This window comes from Dreissena polymorpha, chromosome 1 (genome assembly GCF_020536995.1).
Source record: "Dreissena polymorpha isolate Duluth1 chromosome 1, UMN_Dpol_1.0, whole genome shotgun sequence".
Classification (NCBI taxonomy): domain Eukaryota; kingdom Metazoa; phylum Mollusca; class Bivalvia; order Myida; family Dreissenidae; genus Dreissena; species Dreissena polymorpha.
The window spans coordinates 74561188-74567779 of record NC_068355.1 but is presented as its reverse complement, the minus strand read 5'-3'; positions in this window follow the sequence as shown (position 1 = coordinate 74567779).

Genomic DNA, 6592 nt, shown 5'->3' with positions numbered 1-6592 from the left:
CCAGAAATCAACATGCAAATTGAATTATTCCCTTATTACGCTACGTTATATACGAGTTTTGGGCTTATCATACTTCGCTTTCTTCGTGCCAATCATATCTCATGTCACGCCTTTACTTCTTAAGCCGCGCCCCCTGCTTCTGGTTTCCAGGTAATCACATGTGCAGGAAACCCTCTCAGAGCGTGGAATCGACATCGGAAACTGAACAGACTGATTCGCGCAAATGTAAGCTACTTGAAATATCTTGATATAAAGATGTTAAAACAGCGGGGTGCCAAAAAACGCCCCTGGGGGCATTTACATTTCACAAATGATATGTTTGTAAACTTTGAAATGTTTGTTTGAAAGTTCTTCACGTTTTGTTTTTTGATGGAATCTGTCCGGATGGGACTGTTTTGGGGAAATGAAATAATCTTGGATGAAAATACAATCAGACTTATAAATCTGGTTCGTAATGCCGTAATTGTTTTAACTGTATTGATTTGTTGATTAAAATGGTGTTTTCGTGCGGTATAATTTATTTTAAATACATTCCATGATGTTTTCATACCAATATGTATATCCATGACACGCTCTAAATTTCCCACGTGGTAGATATTCGCGCAAACAATTTTTGTATTGCAATGGAAATCTTCATGAACTTGTGTATTACCACTACATATTGTAGCTTTTTTGTTGAAAAAAGTACTATTAAACGACTTATATGTACACATACAAGTTTGAATTGCTGAAGAAATATATAAGATCAACAGGTAAAAAATTAAATGTATAAAAATACTTGTAAGTTGCTGTAAAACTGACTATTCCCATAGAAACAAGTTGCCTTTTAAATAAAGACGACGAAGACAAGTTCATATAATAATTAACTGAACATTCCAATTTATGTTCTATTATGCTATTTGAATAAAATGTATCGGTATGGTAGAAGCGCTTCTAATTTAATTGCCGGTGTGATAAACAAGCATCATTTACCATGTATATTTATGTTAATAATACGTATATTTCGTGCTTTTGTAGTTGTGATGTACACAAATGGAACTTTAATCAGGCTTTCGTATCGCACACTTTTGCATACTTTGCTCCAGACGCTTCGTGAACGGGCGCATTATCACATTTGTCTCGACGCAGTACTACGATATTAATTTATATTTTATGGTCTTTATATCTTTAGATGTTTCAAAATAACAAGCTTCACTAGACGCGCGAGGGAACTTGTACCCTGGTTCTTGCTGGTATAATGGATTAAAGGCGCATAAACGTTTATTGATGTCTTGATAAAAGGAACAATGTTCTATGAAATCTATGCACGAAATAGCGAGATATATTGAAATTATTATAATAAATTACAGTGATTATCGTGTAATTATGAGTATAAAGCGTCGCTCAAAGAGAAATTCGCTCAGTGAATATGTGGTTGATCCTTCTTTCGTTTGCTGACTGTAATTGTAATTTCAATTATGTTTCGCTCGTTTTCATTAATATGCTTGATACTATAACTTGAACTTAATTTTAAATGAAGTTTAAACATGCACTTATTAATATCAGAATCTGAAATTTGTCATTCGATGACAGATATTTTAAGACATCATTTTTACTTTTTTGTAAAATTGTTTGACCATTCTGGGGTTGAAACTTTTTCTGTATGAAATTTAAAGCTGAATATTTTTGCCAATCCCCAAAATTAATAAAGAAGTCGAAAACAGCGCACATGAAATAACAGAAACGTGTATGCAATGTGTTACACAAATATTTGGAACCACAACAGAAGTGGTTGCGATAACGCCCGATTAACTCCGCGGCTAGTTACCACAGTACACAGTAGCGTGTCAAGTGGCCATATCCCGTGGTGACACATGCTACATACGGGTACTTGTCGCCTCGTCCGTGGACTGTATCACTCGAGCCGCGAAATTATGACACGGAGGTGCGAACTGTGCTAACAATTGGCGAATCAGACCCAGGTCACTCACACACTCTCTCAAATATGTTTAAGTGAAGCAATGGACGGTAACGGAATTTTCGAGGACACATTTAATAATTTCGTCGACGATTATACATCAGTTACACATTACTTTATTGTTTTCGTTTTTCTGGATAGATAATTTTCAAAAAATATATATGCATTATTGATAGATCTAAAGTTGGGCAAAACATAGGTCAAATACGCCGAGCAAATATCCATTATGTTGCTAGAATAATTAATAAAAAAGGAAAACTTGACCACACTAGTTTCGACAAGGGGTTTATTTTGTGTTGATAAGTAATAAAGTATACTATCTTTGCTAACATGACAACCCATACCATTACAAAACAAACTTGTATAAATGAACATAAAAAATGAAAAACAAGCAACACAATATCACGATTCTTTCTATATCCTCGTTTTTCATCAATGTTTATCATAAGTTTGTTTTGAATCAAGGCAGTAGTACATAGCTACCTGTGTATTTTACTGAAAATGTTTTACTTTTGATTTGTTTCTGTGCCTTTTGTGGGTTATGTTGGCTAGATGCAAATTACGTGCACTGACGAGAGAGCGGGAATGGGTCGTCGAGGCGAATAGAAACTGAAGAAACAACATCGCTGCGACGAAAATCCGTATCCCGTCGTGCCCGCGTCTATTCCTGGTACTTGTCACATTATCTGTATACTTAACCTGCTAAGTGGTGTAAGGTACTAAGGTAGACACATGGGTGTGAAACTGACCCACGAATTTGTTTATGAAATAAACCGAGTTTTATGTCACGAGGTACAGTTTTAGTGTTCCACATTTGGATAATAAACTATACATTATTTGGAGTGATAACTAATTCAATTATTTTGGGAGTTTCTGCTTTAAAGAATAAAACGATTATCAACACGTGTATTTCATCTGTACAGCACTGGTTTAAAAACACAAATAAACATTACACGATAAGAATATTAATCCATTTTTAAGGTTTTCTATAACGCGATAGAAGACACACACGACGCTGGGTCGTTTGGGAAGGAATCTTCTAAAAAAACAAACAAGAACACTCTTACAATAGTAAATCTGCCTTATGCGTATAGATACAATAGTAAATCTGCCTTATGCGTATAGATAAAATAAGTACTCAATAGATTTTGTTCATTAAGTTGTCATAGCATTGGGTATTCATCACATATTTTTGTGTTTTTTCTTATTTCCAGGTAGTTTTTTTTCGAAAGCGAAAGCGACTGTCAGACTAAAATTGCGTTTATTTAAACGTAAAAGAAGCCAACATTCAACGAAAAAAAACACAAATCGTTAGGCATGAGTTCATTTTATTGAGATGCAAAATGACGCGTGTGAAGTCGGTCAATAATACTAAGGAAATGAAACCACAATCTGAACAAGGTTATTCATTTTGATTCTTCAATATAAAATAAGTAAGGGGTGTTTCGACAGATCTCAAACACGTTTTATGCCGAGCTTGCAACAGCGTTGACCGACGTTCTGTGTATCGCAGCACACGGGCTTAATTGCGTCCTGTATTCACAGCCCGGGTCGATGCGCCGGGAACCAAATCTGTCGACCACCGAGCTACCCGGACCGCTATCAATTTGGCTAACTCGATTATACTCATATCGGCACGCCGGGTATTCGTAACATTGATACATCTGGCGGAAGTCGGATGTCTGTCATACAAATGATCCTTTGCATTCGTCATGTTTCTGACATGGGTAGAGCAATTTTTTGTATTAATTAGAGCATGGTAGATACACATCAAATTTAATCTACAATTTTGCGTGTTTGTGTTATGTCCACCAATGATAATAATATTTAGTTATTTATATCAGGTAAAATCGAATACATTATTTTAAGCGACGATTAAGCATTTTTATGTTAACATCATTATATCTCCACCTATTTGATTTTCTGGACATGTGGTATTTGTGGTTTATTTTGTTGACAATATTTTTGTAGATTTCTAAATTTCAAAGCAGTGGTGTTGGTCTTTTTAGCAACTATTTGCAGGGCCATTGTCACTGTGTACTAAGGGTGGCACTTTATTACAAAAAGGAGCACCATATTCATCTGCAGCAGCAGTATGAAGAACAGTACCAACAACAGTAGCCAGACGAGTAGCAACAACAGTAGCCAGACGAGTAGCAACAACAGTAGCAACCGTAGCCGAGTAGCAACAACCGTATCAACAACCGTAGTACAATAGTATTGTAAGAAAGTAGATATTTATTAAAATTGTAGTTTTTATTTGTTATTTTAAGGTATGAACATGTAATGCTTAGAAGATCGATGTAATTCCTGTGATCCAAACCGTAAACCACGGAAATGCATTCGGTTGAAGCGGCGTTGTATTTTAACTGAAAAAAAAACTTACAGCTTCAACGACTTCATTACATAATAATGTACTTCAAATCTTATCTGCTCAGACTGCCATGAGATTCCCGTGCAGATTCTCGGTAAAAAAACTAATGAGTATGGGCCGACACGACTATGCTATCAATCCGAACACAGACGGGGATTTGAACCAAGATGCTAACTTTGAGAGGCGTTCTAGGCGATGACGTTGTCTGAAAATCAGATCCCAATTTCCATGTTTGATGAATACATGAGATTATCGCGTCTATCCCATAAAGTCGTCTGCGAAAAAAAGTTTTCTTCGTCTCTTTTATTCTAAGATTAGTACACACATTTTTACTTAAAACATACACAACTAGATCAGCATGTGCGTATACAAATGACGAAATGCACTTTAAAGTTAACCCATTTATGCCCAGTGGACTCTCCCATCCTTCTAAATTGGATCAATTTATTTCCAAAATTAGGGGTGTCAATTATATTTATTTCTATATTTAGAATATTCCATAAAAAATATATTTAAGCAAACAGCGCAGACCCAGATAAGACGCCGCATTATGCGGCGTCTCATCTGGGTCTACGCTGTTTGCAATGTCCTTTTTTCAGGACGCTAGGCATGAATGGGTTAATATTTCCTCATACTTTCGTGTGTTACGTATTTCAAATCAAAGCTCCACCTAAAATTGAAAGTATTTATTTCATAAGTAAATGTTATTATAATATGACGTTTATGTTTTGTTTTGTTGCTGATTTTCTTTTTTTTTCCTTTCATTGAAATTGATCGAACAAGCCATATCGTACTTGTAGGGTGTTTTTTATGACGAGAGGATATAAGTTCATTTCAATGTGAAATCGTATTATCATTTCGCGAGTGGTCATTTAGTTTACATATGTTCGTGCCAGCCGAAGTTAAACGTACTAAATTATGTATTTGGGTTTATGAAGGATTCTAAAATGATAACTGATAAATGGACAATTTACTAAAAATATCACGTTATTGTACAAAATTCCAAAATTTTCAGAGAACTTAAGATTGTAGTAAAACTAGTCCACATACTTTCATACATTAGAAATTAAGAATTGCGTCGTTACATGAAATTCGAAATGCTAATCAGCCCCCCCCCCCCCCCCCTCCTCCGCGCGACGAAATTCTGTGTGGGACGGTTTAACATTACAAAGCATGGAATAATTACTATTTTTAATATCTAATGGGTGGCAGGCATTTACCAAAGTCAACATTCATTAGCCAGATGAAAGCTAGGTCCACGCGACGCTTGTCTCGCGCATTAATGTACGTTCTATGTGTTTGTGAGAAATCGTGCATTAGGTCAGACAAAACTCTTTCTTGTTTCATATATAAAAGTTTTACGGATATTTGGTGTGTGCAAATTTGACGTTTTAAGAGAATCCGCTATTATTTAACAGTATGCGACTGTATGATAAACAAAGTTTAAAGTTGTTAAAAATCGATTTGAGATGTAGATGATCAAGTTTTATTTATTTATTTATTAATGAAAATACCTTGTTACAAAATCTCGTATTTTTTTCTTTAAATCCACATAACTGGGCATACATGGATCGATGAATAGAATTGTACAAAACTGTTTTGTATATTGACCATAATATATATACCTAATTATATGGATTTGAATTAAATATTAGAAGAAAACTTGTTAATGTCACCTGCCTTTATGTTAAAAGATAGACAATACAAAATTTACTCGGTATAGCTTTGAATAACAAATCACCAATAAAAGAATCAACTTGATTCTACAGAAAGTCGAAATAACCGTTGTAATTGTCGTACACAGGAGAATTTGTATCGATTAACATATGTATATGCTTGCTTGAACAAAGTTTTCATGTTTAAGATTGGGTTCATTCGTTCAGTTACTTCATCTTAAATTTTCTCCGAAAATTTCGCATCGAGTATATGCATAGAGGTTCGACGAAAGCAGTGATGTCATGTATCCATAAAAATGGCGCTTTTGCATCTTTTAAGCTATGATTTGTCATTTTCATGGATTTTTTATGATTTCTTAAAAAAATTGTCCGAATTATAGTCAGTTTGTGAGAAAAATAAAACATTCATACAACATGTACATATTTTTAGTATAACGACTGTAAGACTCGTTTTACAGTTTGCAAATAAGCATGTATACATGTACTGTATATAGTGTAAAGACATTGCAATGGAAACATCTCCGATAGATACTTGTGCCTGACCTGTTGCTGTTTGTACTGGGATAGTAAGTTTAAACCTGATTT